Source organism: Cryptotermes secundus, unplaced genomic scaffold (assembly GCF_002891405.2).
Source record: "Cryptotermes secundus unplaced genomic scaffold, Csec_1.0 scaffold40, whole genome shotgun sequence".
NCBI lineage: Eukaryota > Metazoa > Arthropoda > Insecta > Blattodea > Kalotermitidae > Cryptotermes > Cryptotermes secundus.
In genome coordinates this window covers 1,519,408-1,542,432 of record NW_019730583.1, presented here as the reverse complement: position 1 = coordinate 1,542,432, position 23,025 = coordinate 1,519,408, and the positions used below count along the sequence as shown (strand labels likewise).

The 23,025-nt window shown below is 40.4% G+C and overlaps 1 protein-coding gene across 1 annotated transcript in view; it reads left to right on the top strand.

The window, feature by feature from the left end:
- The first annotated feature begins 3,166 nt into the window (after window positions 1-3,166).
- The window catches only part of LOC111866324 (serine/threonine-protein kinase tricorner), a 175,680-nt gene continuing 155,821 nt past the window's right edge, over window positions 3,167-23,025 (top strand). The window contains exons 1-2 of the mRNA XM_023855164.2: window positions 3,167-3,414; window positions 21,188-21,276. The gene's annotated coding sequence lies outside the window, so the exon portion shown is untranslated. The remainder of the gene's footprint in view (window positions 3,415-21,187; window positions 21,277-23,025) is intronic.

Sequence of the window (23,025 nt, the reverse complement as noted above, 5' to 3'; positions counted from 1 at the left end):
TACAATAATTTGTTTCTACAATAAAAAATAAAAAAGGCGATAACAAAAAATTTGATGTGACTTCGTGCGGTCCGCAACAATTTTGAGTTATTAGCACTAGGATAATAGCAGAATGTAATTTCTGCGTGATTATTCCAGTTTTAATTTGGGATATTAGTATGAGAATCATGGCAAATCCTTAATAACGATTCGCTCAAACTAATATAAAACATATTACGATGGTTTCTTAGAATCCTTACGTGTTAGGGACTCCCTTTCGTTCTTATTTTGTTACCGATAAGTATTTCACTCAGCTCTGAAGTTATGGTTGTCGATATAATTGAACGCGATAGCGTAGTTGGTCATTGGATTTTTTTCAGTTGACCTAATCCTTCCAGCCTCACTATGGTCCTGGTTTTCACTCAGCCTGTAACAGAAATGAGTACCAGGAATTAATTAAATAATTTTCCTGGTGAGTAAAGCGCGGCTGGCGCGTAAGGCCGACAACCTTACCGCCTGCTGTGAGCCGATTGTCTAGATAATGTGGGACCCGCAACGTCTCACAACCCTATTGGCCTTCACGGCCTGGTGCAGGGATAGCGTTACTTTTTTACTTTTTATTTTACCAGTGGTACGGAGAACCTTGTCTGCAAGTGATGCATTCTCAAAAGGTGGGTATCTGCAACAAATTCTCAGGTGGGACAAGCACAAGTCACTACTGACCTAATTAGTGCTTTATAGAGAGTTAGTTTAATGTTAGGGATTAATCGCTCGCTTTTGAATATGGAATAGTCTAAGAAATGTTCTGAAGTTCTTGGATTCGATCATTTTTTTATTCAATCTCCGTGTAATCCTCTTGTCGAAGATTACACCGAGGTATTTTACATGGTTCACAGAGGATATTCCGTCCGTTCAATGTGAGACGAACCTCAGGTGGTCTAAGTATTTGAGAGAAGGGGATTGCCCGAGTTTTATCTTCATTGTTTTCAATGTTCCAGCCCTTGCACCACGTCACAATTGAATTCAGTTCACCATGCTGTTTTCCAAGAACACAACCCTCTTTGCAATCCGCGGGATTCATTCAGGTATCATCGGCAAAGAGCGTCAGATAAACACCTGGTGTTTAGGAAGGGTATCATTTGTGTAAATACTGTACAATGTTGGGGACAGGATGGAACCTTGTGCACCCCTCCCTGTATTTCCCTAGACGCCTTCTACCGAAATTCTGAATATGCTTTGCGAGAGAAAAGAGCTAGTAAGCTTGATGAGACTATAGCAAGCCAAGGTGCCATGAAATGTAAAAGGCTTTATCGATATCCAAGAATATTGCAGTCATAGAGTTGTTATTGTTGAAATTTAAGGTCATGTGGTCCGCAAGCCTCATACAGTGTAGTGTCGTGCTCTACCATGCACGAAACCAAACCGACTTGGATTAAGCAGGCCTCATTCTTCAACGTGCCTTTGGACTATTTTCAATACAACTTTCTAAGGCAGTTTGCCCGTCGTAGACAGGAGCCTAATCGGACGTAGATTTGAGGGGAATTTAGGGCCCTTCCTGTTTCGGTAAGGGTATCACATTTATTTCCTTCCAAGACGTCAGAAAATGTGAACGTCGAAAGCAGTGATTAATCAAATGTGTTAGGTGCACCAATGGTCTCTTCTGAGGGTCTGAGGTATTCATTAGGAATTCCGTGAATCCCGCATGACTTTCTCAATTTCAAGGAATTTATTAATTTATTAATTCTATATATCACGCGGACTGATTATTTGCGGGGGGGTGGGGGTGGATTATTGTCTGCAGTTTTGAGAAGAGCTTCAGCTCTAGCCTCCGTCCGCCTTTTGTCGTCACACAGGTCATTAGGTGTGAACTGCTTTTCCGAACAGTCATCTGTTGTGTTTGCTTTCTCTAACGGATGATACTTAAGGCCTGAGGGACCATGAATATCAGCTGGTGATTTTGGTCCGCCTCTCTTCGTGAGCGATTTCGCTACAGGCCATATTGCTCGAGGTGTGACCCCTCGGCTCCATATTTTCGTTTCCCACCGTTTAAGTGCCTTTCTGTGGATCATTTTTCTGGTAGGTTCTTTGACCCATTTGACTGCCATTTTACATTCTGGACCCAGGGTTTCTTGCCACAATTTTTGTAGTCTCTGCTTGCGTTTTGATGAAAGATCTGATCCAGGAAGATCACGATTATTTGTGTCCGAAAGCGAAGCGCTACTTGTCGGCAGTCTATAAGCAGAAAGTATAGAGAAGGTAATGTTGAACATCGCTTTATCGGCTTCTTCCTACGACTTAATTTAGATTCTAGGTGATATTAAATCAGAGGCAAGGCTTTGACACCGTTCCCAGTCTGTTAATTCTTCGGTTGGTTCCGAAAGCTTCATAGTTTTAACGCGATCCAGTATGTGGAATGCTATTGGTAGGTGATCTCAGTCCAGGATATCAGAAACAATCACACCTGACAGTCTAACATTCTGATGGGCCATGATGTCCAGTACGTCACCATTTCTCGCAGGAGAGTAATGGGTGGGCCATTGTGGCGCTGAAATTTAGGATTCATTTACATCAATTAAATCCAAAAGTATCTCGCCTGAAGGGTCTGAAACTGCACCATTTCAGAACGGGATTTTTTGCATCCAGATTAACTGAGGAAAAAGACATATGCCTAAAACTGAAGAGTTCAATGATGTCCGCATCAATCCAGGCATGACCTGGAGATTATGAACAGCTGCTAGTAATATTTCACTATTATCAATCGGTATGCAGACCCTAAGCTTACTCGGGATAGGATCCAACGACGTGTTCGTGTGACCGTGGTTTCATAAATGGTAAAGCTGAACAATTATCAGTTTCTCAAGCAGGATTCCCCCAGGAAGAGCTAGTTCTGTACATGATGTAGCAGGCAGCACACGTCGTTTTATACGCACTGCCATCTAGCAACAAGCCAGTAAAGCTTTCGTATTCACCACTGGTGGCCAAACGTGAAATGTCTGGAAACAAACAATTTTGAACTTCCAGCTGTTGAATGGTTCCAGGTTATTGCAAGTCAGTGGAAGGATTGTAAATTCTCCAGCCTGAATGTTACGTCCAGAGAGTCGATTTATTAAATACAAATGCAGATTTGCACTTTGCATTATGTTATACTTATCCAGCGTTCGATATAACTGTCTATTTAGGACATTGAAAATAGTTGGTCATTCGCATTTGCTTCCGTACCCGAACGGAAGTACATTCGCCAAGGAAGAACCGTATTACATTCAGCGCACTAATACATTTCCTAATACAATTTTGGTACATTGTTGTGGAATGACGAGATGTTAATATGCTGTTTGCGTAGAGTATGTGTATGTTTTTTGAACGAATATACTAGACCCGAAAATTATAAGGATTCAAATTCGAAGTTTCATTTCGCTCGTGGAACACGGAGACAAGGTAAATAGTCCACTTCTGTTAATTACGGAATGTGTTCTAATTTGGTACATTAAAGGATAACCATGAAACAAAACAAAGACTAGTTATGAATGCATCAGCCTCTGCTATATTAAATGCATTGGTCATGTGTAAGATATAGGAGAAGATATGTTGTAACGGTGGGGTTTGATTTTGTTATCAAAACAGCTTTTTCATAATTTAAGGTTATGATGCACAGGCTTGTTCAAAGTTGTTAGTGGAGGGTAGGACACAACCAGTCTTCACGGTCTAAGAGAAAAATATGTAACAGACTGTACCAAAAATTAATTCATAATATGGTCTCTTGGGTTGCCGAATTTGTGATTGAAAATTTTCTTTTCATGAGGCATACATATAATTTTGTTATGTACCGGAATGAATATGAGAAGAACGTAGTTAACTAACAACAGTTAATCTAATGAATTAATTTTTTTAATAAGATCCATGATTACATTCACCAAAAAAGGACGGGTCTTGACATAAGCTAACCTTGAGGAGTATGGAATATGAGCAGAATGAAAACATTGATTGCTCACATGTGATGATAGGTGCTCAGCCATAAATTTTTATTTGAATGGATTTGTGTAATCAGATTCAGAATTTTACAGATTTTTTTTTTTTTTTTGCTTAAATGACACTTGCTTTAGCTTACTGGCAGTCTTTAAATTATCTTAAGTTTTGGCTTGTCTGATAATTTTAGCAGGTTGCAAAATCCAACATCTGTTGTATTCCAGAATATGTAGACTGTGTAGCATCAACAGCTATATTTTTGTGTTGGTGACATTTTACACAAACCATGTGAAGGCATAGGTTGGTGCTAGAGATGTGAATACTTAGATTGAAATGTTCATAATATTATATTTCAGCATCCTGTTGCATTGAAGTATCACTTGTAGTCTTCTGTCTGTAATACAACAATATCAGTATAGATTTAGATTACACTAATCAACATTTATTTAACTAAAATCTTCATTAGAAAGTTTAAAATGTCATAAAACTATATGAAGATTCTGTGTTTATGCACTACATGTTTCTGCCACACAGGACAGTCTTCAGGCAACACACATTTAAGGAATCCACTGCACTGTGCAATTTGTCAATAGTACTCTTAAAGTACATTGTTGCTATTGTTATTAATTTTGATATTATAGGATGTCTGTTCTTCCTATCTTCTGCATTGCGGCCTCTCTGTGCCCCATTGGGTGTGCCACCATATTGATTGTGTGTATCTTATGTTGATTTGTGTTCCTGAAGATGGCCCCATGTGGCCAAAACACGTAGCTCATAAACACAGAATGTATATCTAGTTTTATGACATTTTAAACATTTTAATTAACATTTTTGTGAATTAAATGTTGATAGTGTCATCTAAATATATATATTGATATTGTTGGGTAATAGACGGAAGATTACAAGTGATAGGTTGAAGTGTATGGAACAGATGTGTGTACAGTAGCCCTCCATTTTTACAAATCATCAGGGAATAGACTTCATTGAGCATGAATTATTTAAAGTTAGATGTAATTAGGTTTTCTTAAACTTGGCTGGTATCAAACTGTGTTAGTTTAATGTACTGTGTCATGTGGTTTTGAAAATCATGAATAGATGGGTGTTAACAGTTCATGAGTTTTGGTAGCTTGTGCTTACATTTTTCTCAGGTACTATGTACACGTATTTTTATGTGGTTCTGAGTTCTAGAATATGGGAAACTTTCCTCTGGCCCCCTGGTAAACTTTGGTATGGCGCTTAAACACACTGCACTTTGCCTTAATTTTGTACCTCAGTTTCTTTATGCTCTAGAATCACAGTGGAACTTGGATATCAGATTATATAGGATTTCTTGCTGCACTCTGCTTTTACAGCCCTTAAATCAATATTTCAGCATCTGTAGTTGTAATAGCTCTGATAGATTGATATTTTACAAATCAGGTGGCATGATTGTATGATTTGGTCATGGACAGACAGGTTTTTGTGGATTAGTATGTATTGTACTGTTTAGTAGTTACTGTGCATACTGCAGAATGAGGTGTATTGTTCATTGTGATGATGGTGCATTCTGTCATAAGCAGTATAGAATCATTTTTCCTTTTCACCTTTGTTGTCCGTGAATAGGGAATTTGAAATACCCCAGCACTACAGAGTTGTGGCTGGATTTTAACCTGGAGGTGACAGTTTTGGTATTGACAAAATATGACATTTTCCAGCTGGACCACAAGCATGCTTTGTTACAGCAGTGCAGTGCATTGGTATCCCTGTTACGGGCTGTGGAGGCCATAGGGTTGTGAGATGTTGAGGTTCACACATTTACTAGACCATTGGCTCATAGATGGTGGTAAGGTTGTCAGCCTTACGCGCTGGCCACCCTTTACCTCCAAGAATATTCTTGGTACTGATTTCTGTTAGAGGCTAAGTTGACCTCAGGGCCATATCGCGGCTGGAAGAATAAGGTAAATTGAAAAAAAAATCCACCTCATCGGAATTTGATCCTGCAACGTTTTGGCTTGTATCATAGTGCCTTAACCAACTACGCTACCGCATGCCCCAAGAGTAAGGTATATCTGAGTAAAAAGTGAATTCAGTAAAGTAACTATTAAGACATGTTGTAATCATTTACATAAAATTTTGTTGTGATATTATGTGAAGGTTTAAATGAAATTCAAATAAGCAGGATGAAATTTCTCGTTCTTACAATTCACATAGAAGTGAATGTAAAAGAAACAATAGACAGTCCATTCATCAGCATGCATTTTTAGCTCAGTTACCCTGTTCTTAAGGGTGTTCCACTTAAAAACATAACCAAATACAAAATAATGAATTTTATATCTCACTGACCACAAATGTGAATGAGTTTTCACAAAACATGTGGTCAGTGTCCTCCGTTATCCTGAATACATGCAGCAGTTCTTGTGATCATGTTTTGAGAGAGTGTTTTTCTACTGTGAGGCTACTGTGGCATTTTCAGTATTCACTTTCAGTTAAATGCTTTGTTGATTGTCTAGGTGTATGTTTCTTAGGGCAAAACTACGAAAATAGGTTAGAGGATATTAGATCTGGGTGGTTACAACCCTGTTGATATAATCTTCTCTAAGGGTTCCTTTAGCACTATATATGTATGTTTTATATGTTTTTTAAGAAAATCCTACAAAAATAGGTTAGGGGTTATTAGATCTGGGTGGCTACAACCCCATTGATATAATCCTGTCTCTAAGGGTTCCTTTAGTGCTATTGTCCTGACGATGTGGAACCTATTCTGCTGACTGATATGTTGGGATTTTGGACTTTATCCATCGTCCTGGTTTTTAAGATAACAAATAAAAAAACACGACGTTTCGGAAACTGGTCCAGTGATTGAGGCTAGCTCTTTCTAAGGGACCCAACTGAATAGGTGTTTTCCTTCACCTGAGGACGGAAACAGATCCAGTTTCCGAAACGTCGTGTTTTTTTATTTGCTATCTTAAAAACCAGGACGATGGATAAAGTCCAAAATCCCAACATATCAGTGTGTTATACACCATCGTCAGAATCCTATAGTAACTACTATTCTGCTGAGTTCATCAGTGTCATGCATAAGTTCCAATACATAATTAGGATTGAGTTGCTGCAGCATTGTTTGTTTTTCAAAGAATAATGGCTGGTATGATGTCGAGCATCAGATGTCTATCTTCTGGAACTGCAAGAGTGTGTTTTTGGATTACATGAGGATTTTCTGTAACCAGAACTGGACTATTTTTTTTTCTTAATGTAAGTCATAAATATTCCTACGAATTCTGTTTGAAACTTTACAAGTAGAAATATGTCGACAGTAGAACTAATAAATTCAATGAATTTAAAATCTGTACTGCTGAAAATTGTGCACGTAAGTGGATGAACTAATATGTAAAAGCCAAACGTTCATGATGCTCAGGATGTTTGCATCAGCAGAGGTCACAGGACTTCCAGCGTCTGACAAATAGTGGTAATGTAATTGATTGTTGCTACCCTGCGGTAAACATATTTTGAGTAACATTTACATAAACTGTTTTGCCTAACACAGGTCAGAGTTACAAGTATATAACTTTCAAAATAGATCATGAACTCTGTTCACAGCATGTATACTATATTAGTTTTCAGTTATATGTGTTTTCTGTACTTTAAAGACGATTTAAATTCATAATTTAGAAAGTGTTGGTAAGGTTTTGTATGTGTTAAATTGGAAAGAGTATATAGTTTAAAAGCCAGTCTCGGTAGCTGAGCGGTCTAAGGCATGCACTGTCTTCGCTCACTTGGAAGCCGGGATCATGGTTTCGAATCCCACTCAGGGCATGGATGTTTGTGTTCATTTTTCTGTGTTTGTGTACAGGTAGAGGCCTTGTGACAAGCTGATCACTCGCCCAAGGAGTCCTACCGAATGTGTAAGATCTAGTAAACTGAAGTGAAACAGAGCGTTTCATGGAGGTAGGCCTAGGCCGAAATTGGGGCTGTAGTGCCACAGAAAAAAAAAATATAATTTAAAAGGGGTTGCCTATTCTAGAGTTATAGTTTGCTGCTGGAAAGTACAGAATGTCAGCATGCTGCATTGAGATGAGTGTACAAGATCATGAACTAAGATGGAGTAAACTGTGTCTGTTTTCTTACACATAAAAACCTGTTTGATATGCTCTGAAATGTGACACAGTGTGGTCTGATGGGTGGTTACGATCGTTTTGGAGGAATGCATTGTCTCTGCCATGTATCCTGGGCGATGAGAGGAGGGATAAAAGTATGAAGGGGATAGAGGAAAAGAAGTGAGGATTGAAGGTACAAGATAAATGATATTTCTAAAAAACATGGAAGCTGTATATGCATTAAAGAGTTATGGCCAGAAAGCAGTATATGCTGAGATTCCTAACGAGCAAGTATTTGTGGTCTTACCTTTATGTTGGTGTTAAATTTTCATTGAATTTTCAGTAGACATTATTCTGCTAGTTAATTGTATAATTATTATGTTATTGTACTTGCTAGCATTGCATTTGAAGGAAAGTAATTGCTGTAAGTTCTTCCAAGAACTTCTTGTGGTGTTCGTGTAGGATTTTGTTCACCATTGTCCAGGATGGATGAATGGTTTGATTGATTCCATGGACCCTAAGAAGTAGGATGCATCTAGGTGCAGCACATCATACTCAGAAGACATCTAGAAGTACTATGATATAGAACATATATAAGGAATACTGTGCATTGTAGTCAGTTTAATTGCACACGTAATTCGTCTTCTTCTTCTGCGAGCACTGTAGCCCATGATGAGCCTTGGCCTATTTTATGACTGCTTGCCATTGGTCCTGATTCTGTGCTTTTTGTCTCCAATTTCTAACACCCCTTGTCTTCAAATCTTCTTCAGCTGAATCCAACCGCCTGATAGCAGACCTGCTATCTGGTTTATGTTGAGTTAACTTCCTGCACAATTACTGTATTGATAATTTCCTAGGAGCATATTTAGACTGACTGTATGGAATAGATACCTTCTTGAGAAGCTAAACAGTCACTCAACTAGTTAAATTCATCGCCTTTCATGGAACCTGAAGATTAACCACAGTGTTTTCAGGAATCTCCCACTGGACTTATCATGAGCCACATGAATCCAGTTCACATTGTCGCATTCTGTTTATCTGTGGTCCATTATAATGTTTGGGCCTATGTATTCTGAGAGTCAGGGTTTTCAACTAAAATGTATGCATTTTTCATTTCTTCCATATATGCTGAATGCTCCCAGCATCTCATCCTTGACCTCATATTCTGATAATATATTTTGTGAAGAATATAGATTTCATGCTGTATGCTAAATAAGAAGTGCAAACAACATAAGGTGTATTTTGAGTGTCAGAAAAGAGTGCGTTTTTCAAGAAGTTTGGTACAGGTTTATGAAGGATTCTAAAAGTTCATTCCTGACATGCTGTGTTTTGCTGAAATAATAAGCTTGGAAAAGTATACAGTGTGCACTTAAGGGCATATTTGGCAGAATAAATTGACATGCTAACATCCGCGATCATCAAATGGCTTATGAGAAAGGAAAATGTGGCAAGTTTGGGAAAGGGAAGTGATGTTCTGTAATTACAAATATGCTTTATGTTGGATAAGCTGAATAATGAAGACTGTGATGAACTCTTCCCATATTATAAACAAATAATAAATTTACATGCAACGATTTACTGTTAGTTGAGAGTTAATCAAAACTGGCAAAAAATCCGGATCGTAAACGAATGAATAAGTAATTGGCGTTAAGTCCTCACCATCATTTTTGTTGCACATTTAAAGAAAATTAAATATATACAAGGGCTATTCGGAAAGTAACCTCCAGTGAGATGTTAACAAAACAAGCAATGAGAAAAAAAAATGTACAAAAAATGCGTACATTCTTACGCTACTTCTCAACGCAGTCACCGTTGGAATTGAGGCATCATATCGGGGAATAAGTTTTTGTATGCCCTTGTCAAAAAGTCTGTCTCCTGTGAGCTGAGCCACGTTTTGACGCCTTCCATCAACTCCTCATTGTTGAAGCGCTGTGATCGCAACCAGATCTTCAGGTAGGTATGAGTAAATAGGTGGTAGTCGGTTGGAGCGAGATTAGGGCTATAAGGAGGGTGGTCAAACAACTCCCAGTTGAAATGTCCCAGTAGTGTTTGAGTGCGAGCATCTGTATGTGAACGTGCGTTGTCATGGAGGAGGACTACACCGCATGTCAGTATTCCACATCTTTTGTTTTGAATGGCCCTACGCAATTTTTTTTAGTGTTTTGCAATACAGAAAGTGGCCTAGCTAAGGCGGCAGACTTATTTGACACAGGCATACAAAAAGTGATTCCCCGATAGAAGTGTGACAGTTCTGGCGATGACTCCGTTGAGAAGTACCTTAAGTATACGTATATTTGTACATAATGTTTTTCATTGCTTGTTTTGCTAACAGCTCAACGAGGTTACTTTCCGAATAACCCTTGTACAGCTTGTTTAATATGTGCTTCAAAACCATATTGTGATAGAGCACTACATTAAACGAATAAACGGATTTGATTTGAGAGCAGTCTAAACTCAGGCAACAATTCCATTCTTGTTTTTTATTTTTCTAACTTAGGATCTTATGCTAAAACAACTGAATCATTTATTTTCATATAAATTAATCCATTATGCTGGATTTCAGTAGTCCGACAAATTATTTGCCTACTTTTCTTATATTGAAAAAATAAAGGTAGGCATATGCGATCTCCATGCTGTCTGTGTAATCCCCTTCCCATCAACTGCTCAACCAGACTTTGTGAAACTTGCTATGTATTTCATATCACCTAAGCCAGTCTCAGCGGCGTAGTTGTTAAATACCTTCTAGTAGTCTGCATATTTATATGTATATCCCCTTATCGCTTCTAGACAGCGGCTCGGTAAAAGCGTTGTCACGGGAACGATTACAGACGCAACAGTAGAAGAATTGTTGGACACGTCTTTTTCTATGCGATCCATGTGTCAAAATAAAAGTGATTAGTTCTTCCCAGAATTACATGTTTTTTTTATTAGATATATAATAATTCACACACACGGAGATCAGTAAATTGAGACAGAAGGAAACATCGTTTAACTGTTGTCGAACGTAAGAGACCTTGTTGGTCTTCGAGTGTGTTAGGAACATTTATTGTTGAATCTACAAGTTCGGAAATGTTTTCTTGTGTCCCTTTATTGTCTTGAAAAACCATATGCCTTGGGTAGACATTAAATAAGTGTTTTGTATCCAATACTTGAATGTGTTCATGTAAAGTGTCCATTATTTTTAACCAAAAGTGGAATGTGTGAACGAATTGTTTTAAAGCACCCCAGTATTAAATGTCGTAAAATCCTTTTAGCGATTCTTGGTAGGCGCTGCTCGGAGTTGTAGACGCACCCAAAAGCTGTTTCGGCTACTTGTGTTGAATAGCGTCAGTTGGTCGGTTGATTATGAACGACGAATGGAAAGGACGGAAGCGATTGTGCCATTTAAATTACTGTCCAAAAATTTGCCAAAAGAAAACCACACCAACTCTCAGTCAGTATGGTTGGTGGGTGGAATGCTTGGAGTTTTTGCCTCTACTACTCTCCTAGACGCATGAGAAAGGAATTTCTAATCTTACTGAAGCACAGCCGAACAGTTTGATGTATAGAGGTAAGATGCGTGGTTCGAATCACGGTCGAAAAACCGACTATCTTTACAGGTTTTCGTAGCTTTACTCAGCTCCTCCAGGCAAAAGCCGGCATAGTACCTCGATAAGGCCACGACCGCTTCCTACCAAATACCTTCCAATTCATCATACGTCAGTCATCCCATCTGATGCTGTATAATCAAGCTACTGATATCCCTCCCTCAAACTAATTAAAATATTAATACGTTCTCTGTCCCTGTAAGCATTGAAAGGAGAGTTGATCTCAGTGGATTATCATGGATCTAAGAATATTGGTGCGATATACTGCAGACCTTTTCCATGCGAAATCGATACATTCACGCGAAAGGTAACAAAAATGTTGACATTAACCCCATGGAGCATAATTTTTGAGAAGCTGATAATCTATCAGCTAGTCAAGGAATTCCCCGCCCCTTTATGGAACCCGAATATTCAGAACCTTGTTCACAAGGACTTGCCACTGTCTCCATATCCTGTGCCAGTAGAGTCCAGTTCAAAATGTGTTTCTGTATGATTCATTTTAGTGCTCTCCTTCCATTCATGTCTACGACTCTTGACCGTAAGGTTGTTCTGCTAAATTTAATACACATCTCATCTCCCACATGTATGCTACGTACTGTGCCCATTAAGTTCTCCATGGTCACTGTAATAGTAGACATTTTTGGCGAGGAATACAAATTACGAGCTTTTCTTTCCACCTCGCTGTTTGATCCAAACATCCTCTTCAGTACCTGTTCTCAGACGCCCACAGATTCAGAAATCCATAGGAAGCAACAGGCAAAATTCAGATGTTGGTTTCTACACTTAAAATAAATTTGATACATGTGATTTCTCATAGGTTGAGATAATGACAAGAAGGAAATGAAATGCAGACACGCATGTCTTTTCAGTCTGTGCTTCTCTCTTGCTTGCGTGAAAATCACATGGACTACATCTCTGTATCTCTATTGCTCTACAGACCTTTGGAGCTTGACCGCTTTTTCAGTTTCTTAATCCTATACATAGTCGGTAGGACTCCTTGGACGGGGGATCAGCCTGTCGGAAGGCCATTACCTACACACAGATCAACACAAACAGAATAAACGCACACAGACATCTATAGCTCCAGTGGGACTCGAATCCACGACACCTTTGTTCGAGCGGGCGGAGACGGTTCATCTCTTACAACGCGCTGCCGCTGTAATGGGCACGTTGACTGCATCAAAGAACAAAATATGCATGTGATACAAGCAACTTAACCCGAACGATGCACCGAACGTCGCGGTCGAGTTATTAGCATTCCTGCTTCGTATTCGCGGAGTCTCGGATTCAGATCTCGGCTCGGTGACCGGCTATACTAACTACGGTCCTTCGTTGTTTTTCTCTTTCCTTATTCGCTGATCGTCCTGCCGTTCGGCTCTTCAAGCCTTCAGTCTGACCTGCTGGTAGCGTCACTGAATGCAACATAAATAAACAGGTAATGTTGTCCCTGTGCTCAACGAACTAAGCACTACCATGAAGGCGTATGGGGGAATGGATGTATAGACCCACATTTTCTTGACCTCGGCATTACCTGGAGGTGAGTGGTCGGCTTCGCGCCCCGGGTGCCCATTGGATAGGAAATTTGACGGACTCCAGAGTTGATCTGGACGATTTAGAGAAGAGAAAATTCTTAACCCTACCGGGACTCGAACTCCGACTCCTCAGTCGTCCAGCCCATAGCCAGTCGCTATACCGGCTCCTTACAACATAAATAAATATACAAATAAATGGTTCGGTGGGAAGTCAGCTGGACATTGTGGCTTACAAGGGAGCGTCCTGAAACAAGTATGCTGGTTGGAACAAAATCCCCATACCGGGGATCTCATTGAACACAGGACTTTTCTTTCGAAAGTTACCAAGTCAAGGTGTGATATAATCTCAGAGATATTTTAAGGGTCCCCATACACGGTTAATTAATAATACACAGTTAGGCCATGCCGAAATATATGTTGCTCGTTCCCTACTCAGTTTCACGCTAACCTGAGAATAGGCGTGTTTGTAGGTGTTGCTAAGCTTTGCTTTAATTCAATTCTGAAGGCATTGCGTGTTGGTTATAGGATAATTTCTAAGGCATCCTTGGCTGCATTTATTTACGTATACCGAAGTGTGGCATATTTATGGAAAGTAAAATGTAAAGATTATTGAGATAGAAGCAGAAAAGGAGAAGAATACTAGGTTTTGGTAACGACACTGAAAGTACTGCTATTACATGCGGATACAGATTCTGATATTAAAAAGATCCTTCTGTTAGTACTTGAAGACCTTGATGTTATGAATAGTCTCTCATGTAGAGAAATAGCCTGCCGCATATACGTAACTCGTTCAGTTAATGGCGTTACTAATGACAGCATTTAGGCCCATGTTTTTAATCCATCCTAAAGTAATTTATTCGGTTTTTTGGCTTCCAATCGACATTTATGCAATATATTTATGAATGAAAAACCATCTGCTTTTTATGAACCTGTAGTTATACTATCTATATCTTCGAACTTAATATTCTTCTTCGATTTCCTTCTGTTTCTTCATTGAACTAGGTAATAAGTAGTATATAAATGGATTTCTTCGTCACCAGGGCCGACAACTTACCAACGACCACTTGTACTAAAATGGCGTGGAGATTACAGAAATGTTGCCCCCCCTGCATTGCGAAGTGAAGTTGCACAGTTATCATTCTAAGCAATTCTGATGGAAGTGGAAGCCGCAACCATGTGAAGAAACTAGTTTGTGCTGTTATACCTTACGGATTAAACGAGCGTGTAGGGACCCTCGAGACTGGCAGTATCCGTGACAGCTCAGTATACGAGGTGGTATCGGAAAGTTCCCAGACTGTTATTGTTGCAACTGCCTCAGTGAAAGAAGACGAGAGGGGAGGACAAGGTCACACTTCCGAAAGCCTATTGCATCAGTCTGCCACGTGACATCGCGCTATGAATACTCACTGTTTTTACACAAGTGCTTTTTCGACTTCGTGCTTCGTTTTGTCTGAGATGGATGGCAAAATCGAGCAATGTGTCTGCATCAAATTTTGCATGAAGCTCAGTAAATCCGCTGCTGAAACCCTTGAAATGCCCCATGAGGCTTTTGGAGAACATTCTTTAAGCCAGACAGTGGTTTTTGAATGGCATTCACGTTTCACTGCTGGTCGAGTGTCAGTTGAAGATGAACATTCAGAGCGATCAAGCACCGACAAAACGACAGAAAATGTTGACAGAATTCGCTAATTCATCCATGAAGACCTTCGCCGAACAATCCATGAGCTCGTAGACCGCTGGGATCAGTTATGTAGTTTTGAACATGCGCCGCATTGCTCCTTCATCGCGACAACGCGCCCACCTACACGTCCTTGAAAACCACAGAGTTGTGTGACTAACAGCAACATGGTTATCATTCCCCATCCTCCCTACGCACCGGACTTAGTCCCCTGTGATTTTGCTTTGTTTCCCAAAATGAAAATTAATGGACGTTTTCTAACAGTGTCTGACATCCAAAGGTAATCACAAGCGATTCTCGACGTAATTAAGGAAAATGACTTCCACGTTGCTCTTTGAACCTAGGAAAGAAATGAGGGATCACTGTATACGTTCCCAGTTACACTGTTTTGAAGGAAATGACAATCAAAATTGAGTAAGTTAAGCCAGCATTTCTTTTTTTAACCTAGTCCGGGAACTATCCGATAACCTCGTATGTGCGTCGCAGTGGAGCTGAAGTAAAGCGGCGTTTGAAGCAGCACAGATATTTTTTTTTTTGAGATCCCCATTTATTTGCAATCTGTATGAATACATTTAGCAAATTGTGAGTTGTGTGAAATGACGTGTGGAGGGGAGCTCATTAGTTCCCCTCCGTATATGAATAGGTTGGGGCCTGGTGGGAGAAGGGGAGAAACTTAAGCTAAACTTAAAACTAAACTACTAACTAAGATTATATTTTGAATCTGGTGATCAGATCGATTGGCTGGTGTCGTTTGAGGCGCCTTAGGTCTGGTGGTTGAAGTAGTTGAGCTGCAAGTTCGTTGGGGTGTGTATGTAGTCGAGCTCTATATTGGGAGCTCCATTGGCTGGTCTCTTCCTTGATTGTTTTGATGTGAAGATCACGCCTGATGATCGTATTAGCACAGATATGTCGGATATATTGTATGTCATGTTAACTACAACTACAGTTTGAAGCCGAGTTGCCGTTGTTAGTTGCCACACTGCGGTCCCCAACACAGTCACCAACCAAGTCTGATGGGGTCTGCTACTTCCCATTTGTAAATAAGCATTAGGCCTTATTCATATCGGGTTTGGCGTCACAATAAACTTGGGCTGAAGAGAAGCAAAAATGGCAACGCTAGCACTCTAGAATCGACGTTAGGCTTGCCAAGGACCACGGAAATGAGACTGCTGTATGATCACCCGTGAACTTCCGGACAGTTAAATGCATACTTCCCTGGGCTTTGACCCCAGAACATTGCAATCATTTCCGGAGACGCCCTTTTAATAGTCATGACTTGAGTGAAAACGTGGTTTTGTTTCTTTAAGATGACAGGCTTGTGTATTTTACAGCGACAGATGTTCAGTAAGTGTGAATTAAAAGTTTTTAATGCTTTTTTTTCTTGTACTCATGCCCAGTTTAATGTTAAAGAATTGCCTTATTCGTCATTAGGCTACAATCCAAATGAAGAATGAAGTATATTATTTAAGCATCGCATTTTTCGTCTAACCGTAAATGAGTAACGTATGCGACAGTCAGGGTTTATTATTGCTTTATAGTTTCTGCGTGTGCTCTGATTCCCCATTCCCATTTTTAACCTACTTCCCTTATTTTGAAAAAGAAAAACGAAAATAGGCTTATGCGATCTCACTGCAGTCTGTGTGTCTGTGAATCCCCCCCCCATTAACTTTTTAATGCCTGACCCACTCTTTATGAAACGTGGAATGTATATCATGGCACCTGAGACAATCTCAGCGGCATACTTCATAAATCGCTTCCGTCAGTGTGTCTGTATCCCTCCTTTCATTGCGGAGTAATGGCTCGGAAAACACGTTCCCGTGGCAACGAACACACGCAAAATTAGAAGAATTGTTGGACGTGTGTGTCTGTGAGTGTGTATCCCCTTGTCATTTCTAGGTAACAGCTCGGTAACGACGTTCCCGTAGCAACGAATAATTATTCAAGGCGTCATTATCTGTGTTGTCCGCGTCTTTCAAATTAAAATAGGCGATTAGTTAAATAGAACGCATCAGCTCGTATTATATGCTGATGATGTGGATATACTGAGAGATAATATTACATACCGTAAAGAGAAACAAAGACATTTTATTTGACGTCAGTAAGGAGGCTGATCTACAGTAACAAACCAAATGTAATTCAAGGCATGTGGCATGAATGGGAGAAGAGGAATACATATAGGATATTGTTGGGAGATTCAGAAGGAAAAATACCACTAGGAAGATCAAGACGTTAATGGATGGATAATATTAAAATGAGTTTTGGGGAGCTAGAATGGGGTGGTATGGACTGGATCGATCTGGCTCAGGTTGGGACCAGTGGAGGGTTCTTGTGAACACGGTAATGAACATTCGGGTTACGTAAACTGTTACGAAATTCATGAGTAGCTGCACAACTGGCGGCATCTCAAAAAGGTTTCAGGCCCATGAAGTTAGATTAGTTGTTCCCAGAACTTGTTGTAAGATTACGTAATTACATTTTAATTTCCTCTGATCTGTATGCTTATATACTGTGGTGAAGATGTCTCCAGTAAAGCCTGTCTAAAACATCTGTGAGGATACGTTGTAATGTTGAATAGCGAACGTTGCGGAGTAAATGCCCTCTATTGAGGGAGATCTGCAGTGTGAGGATTTTGATTTCCAACCTGCGATAATACGAGAATGACGACATAATGATCTACGCCACTTTCTGGCAATTTTGCACGTTGTAAAATAGACAGTATATTTGTTTGTATATGAAACACTTCATAAATACGGTATGATTACATGAAATGTGAATATATGCTAAACATTTACCTGCAGACGCGTTTCAGTTCTGTTTTTGGTCGAGAGTGAGGTCGATTTATTTATAGAGAAACAGTGCATTTTGATTAGTTTCAGTCGTGTATCATTACTCTTTCTTTGCCAGGAACACTTGCGTTGGTGTATTGTCATACTTGTGTCACCGATTGAAGTGCCGGTGCTTAGGCTGATGGTTGTAGTATTTTATAAAAATGTATGATGATAGATTATTCCTGCGTAATTGTTTTTCATTCTTGCTAAGGAGCCGTATGTATAGAGGCCATACTTTAATTAGCAGTGAGTAGGTCTGCAGTATTTCAGTGTTACCTTCGTTAATGTTTCAGCTACTGATATTGATTCAAACATTGATATGGAAAGCACCCATATCCGGGTCGAACAAAGGGTATTTCTGCCAGTGAGTGTTAACAACATGGCGGATGCACGAACTTGTATGCTGGTAACGGGTGTAGCACCATTCATTATAGGGTCCGGAAATGATATACGATAATATATTCCAGAAATGCACCTGTTTTATGAAGGCATCTGTTTTAGTGGAATGTAAAAGAACATAGCGGCCATGGGAAAATATTCGCTTAGCTTTCAGTTTTACGGCTCTAACTAATGAACGATCGGATCTGGGAGCACGAAAAGCAGCATGAAGACAGGTTCTAAACATATATACAAATTATGGAATTTTCTACAGACCCATGTTATTACCGCTCTCATCCTCGGCGTGCACATAACAAATATTTTGTCGGTTCTGTCAGAAATATGTTTCAATTGGGAGAGTGCATAAGGATTAAACAAAAGTTTATTTAAATATTCAGAGAGAGTCTGTGTCAGATTATTGAAAGCCATTTATGAGGAGCATCAGTGGCTCATGTAATGCAACCGAACTACATCTGTACCAACAGGACGGGAGAATGGAGACATTCACAGATCGTTAGATTTTAGGTGACTGCGAGCCATATAGTCTTCTGGGATGGGACGCCATGCAGTCTGGTGAAATTTTAAAGATATTTTGGGCTGCTTGTTTCATGCTTGGCTTACTCTTGAACTCTGAAGATGGAGACAGTGCATCCCTCCGAAACTTCGATAAACTTTTACCAGACTATACGTTATCACATGCAAGAAAATAGTACTCTTACAAGTCGTTTGCATGCAGTTGTAATCCAACTGTAATTGTGTTCAATTAAGTTCTTCGTGAACCGATGCAGAGGTAGGTTGCTTGACAGTTCTAATTAAAGTGTGTAAATATATAATTGGCTCCAAGTACGTATAAAAGGCCTGAGACGAAAGTGCGATCCTGCTTTACTTTAAATGCATTAATTTGAATGCAACAGATAACGGAAATTATAAGCTACTGATGCTTATAGAAATTAGTGTTCTCTTTTTATGTGTATAATTTTCACACCTGATAGGGTCATACATAATCTGAAAGTCTCGCACCATTGCCACATAAACATATACTCACACCAGAGAATGGAGGTTAAAAGATATAATAAATTTATTGGGCTCCAATTTACTGGTTTTCAGCCTACTTTGGAAATTATGTTAACAAAATGCTAACATAAAAGCACAGAACTTGAAACATGCCCGTTTTCTTTATGGACAAATGATTACCATGAGGAAGAATCTCCAAATGTATCTGATAATGGATGATTCAGTATCCCAGTATTATGATAGAAATCGTCAGTTGTCAGAGATATATTTGATATATTGGTAAGAACTGGTTTTTACTGATACAAGGTAAATACAAGGTCTTAAAACTTCGATCCGGGGTTTTACCAGCAACAGCAGTGACGTTGCTTCCCAGGGAACATGAATTTTTATAGTGTGCTTACGGATTTCTTGTTTTATGAATAAGAACGGATAGTATCGGATTTTATTTCTGTGGCATATGTATAGGCCTTCTTATATACAGGCATTCAGAGAGTAGGGAATCGATGAAATGTTTACATTATCTTTTCGAAATGTTGTCCATGAAATTAAAGTCGAAGCATATCTTTAAACGGAGGCTTGTGTTGTTACAAGCGCCCTTTATCATTGCTTGGCTGATGGAGGCACCATCTGCTTGAATTCGTTGCTGTGTTCCACATTAATGATCTTTATTCCGTACACGGCTTTAAATAACCCAATGGGATTCAAGTCCGGAAATTTTGGTGCCCATTTCACTGTTCCTCATAGACCGCTATATCTGTCTTTGCAATGTTCATCCTAGCAGTGACGGGCTGAAAGTGCATAATGTGGAGGTGCACTGTCCTGCATGAACCACTTCAGAGGTTCTGTGCGCTGCTCAAGTGCAGATATTAAGCAGCCTCCGGACGTGTTTAAATAACTTTCTACCGTTGCGGTGCTATTAAAAATGGGTTCAGTGACGTGAGGGTCCCAAATACTCTGTCTTACGATCAGTCGGCTCTCTCCTTGCTCCTTATTTGCAGAGCACCAGGTGGGTAGAGAGTGTTCTCTTTGTTGACTTCCTCTTTAGCATAGAGGTGGCTTTGTCAGAAAACAGTACAGCTCAAAGGAAGTAAGGATTTGCTTCGTTAGAGGACAGAAATTATTTTCGAACATTTCGACGTGTCTGTGTCATCTTCTGACAGAAGGCGAAGTAGCTGAAGTTCGTACTGATGAAATTTTGCTTTAGGTAAGACATCGTGCTCGGTACTCTTTGGAACCCCTAATTCTGTAGCATTGCACCTGTCAGTTTCTTGGGACTTGCATAAATATGTGCCATGATAACCTGCCTAGCATCCTCCGAAACTCAGGAACAACCTGATCGAAGTAAGATTTGAGGCTTTCACGGCGGTGACTATGAAGAAAGCAGTCTTCTGGGATTTGGCACCGTGTATATGTGGTGTTAACCGACGTTTCGGAGGAACGTATCGCCCCCATCTTCAGGGTAGAAGTATAGGTAAATCTGCAAGCGACAACGGCTCACGGTGTTGTCGCTTGCAGATTTACCTATACTTCAACCCTGAAGATGGGGGCGATACGTTCCTCCGAAACGTCGGTTAACACCACATATACACGGTGCCAAATCCCAGAAGACTGCTTTCTTCAACCTGATCGAAGTTTGTCGGCAACCGACCCTGTCTCTTTGATTTTCTTTTGTTATGGCTGACTGCGTTACCGGATTTCTTTGTGGATGCTTATTGTGGAATTCCTCTGCAACTTGTGTTTGTGTCAAGCTTTAACGTTCGCATAACAGCATAATCTCATTGCTGTAATCTAGGATTGGCGACAAATTCTTAATCTGTGGGCACTACAGTCCATGATGAATCATTGCTTCTGTTCCTTAATCATATAGACAGTAGGTAGGACTCCTTGGGCCGGGGATCAGCCCTCCGGAAGGCCGCTGTCTACACAGGGCAACACAAACACAACAGACGTAAACACCCATGCCTCGAGTGGGATTCAAACTCACGACCCCTGTTTGAGCGAGTGAAGATAGTCATGCCTTAGACCGTGCGGCCACCATGATCGGTTGGCGACAAGATTACTTGCAGAAATAGAAGATATTAATTAATCATAGCATTTATCCTCGTATATACACATATATTGTTATGGAGGACTTAGGTATGTTCTTCTGTTACAGGAGTGGCTCAAAATCCCTGGATGGGGCTCGGTTAGAAAAACCGAAATTTGCCGTGGCTCCTACGTGTGACCGCCCGCTGTCCCAGCAAGGTAAGATTTTCTTGAATTTTGTAGAGAATTACTCCACAGACCAATAATTCAGGGATTTTTTTCCCAAACTCCGAAGCTGCGGAATCATTGGACACCGAAAATATTGATGGTGGCTTGGCAGTGAATTTCTGCTGGCTTTCGCCCGCACAAATATTCTTGGTTTTCGACGCCGTCGGAACTGATGCCCAAATTTTTGTTCGTTCCAAGACCGTTTACTTGTTTGGAAGTAAGGCCATCTGTGGTAATGGCCGCACCATAGCTCAAGCGGTTAGTCCCTGGCTTCCCACCGCAGTGGCCTGAGTTCGATCCCGGGGTCTGGTCAAGTGGGATTTGTGGTGGACAAAGTGGCGCTGGGGCAGGTTATCTCCGAGTACTTCGGTTTCTCCTGCCAATCTTAATTCAGCAATTGCTCCACAATCGCCCTCTCCTATCATCTGGGGCTGGTACAATAGGCCAGAAGTGGCCGCAGTACAAGGGACTTAGTCCCACCCCACTAGCAATACAAAAAAAAAAAGCCATCTGTGACTGCAGTGCGAAACTTTGCAGTTATGTACGAGAGATTTAAATACGCTTTCGACTGTTGTGTTGCACTCACCGTTCGTTTTTGGGGTATATTTGTTCAACACAGTCATTCAAAGGGGGACCTGTTTGAATCATGGGGAAAGAATTGTGCTCAGGCCCGTTAGAACGGTCTAGTTTCGATCAGTTGTCTAATGATCGAGACCGTCTTTTTCTAACGGGCCCAGCTGAGTAGGATCCTTTCCAGCCTTACACCTGATGACGGAAACAGATTCACTTCCTGTTATTTATATCAAGTAGGCCTGTACCCCGCCGGTCACGGTAGCCGAGCGGTCTAAGGCATGTACTGTCTTTGCTCGTTTGAAAACCGGGATATTGGGTTCGAATCCTACTCAGGGCATGGATGTTTAGTTTGTGTGTGTGCGTTGCTCTGTGTTTGTATACAGGTAGAGGCCTTGCGACGAGCTGATCACCCGCCCAAGGAGTCCTACGGAATGTGTAAGATCTAGAAAAACCGAAGTGAACGGAGAAGTTCATGGAGGTAGGCCTAGGCCCACTGGGTCTGTAGTGCCAAGGGGGAAAAAAAAGGCCTGTACCCCACTCACTGGACAATGTCCGTAATAATATTCGTACAACGAATGAACCATTGTCGAGAACCTTCAGAGAATCAGTAACGTTCTCAGTCGGAATTTGTGCTAGTACAAATTCTCACAGAATCGAATCTCGCTAAGTAATGTGGTTATTCATTTATAGTTGTCGCTGATCTCTAGCTGCCTACTAGCTATCTTCTTACCCAACTGCATAGAGCAGAGTTCGTCTTGAGAAGCTGATAATTGTTCCAGTAGTCAAGAAATTCCCCACCGTTTATTGAATGCAAAGGTTCGTTACCGTGTTCAAAAGAACCCGCTTCCCTCTCTCACCATATTGTACATACCTATATAGACAGAATTCAAACAAAGCAGCCTAGTAGTTTTAGAAATTCAGTATAATGTATACTCATATATATTGTCACGCGATTGAGTGACTGTAGACGGGGTGTGCGTTGGTAATCAGATTTATTTGACTGTTGAAACTCGTAACTACAAGTACTAAAACGCTGTCTCTAATTCACACACCGCAGTTCGCTACAGGACGCACCAAGTCTTCTCAGTCAGCTGTGTCTTCACCGGTCGTTGTCTGGTAACAGCTTCAAACGGCGTAGACTCCACAGCTTCCGTGTTAAACGGCCCA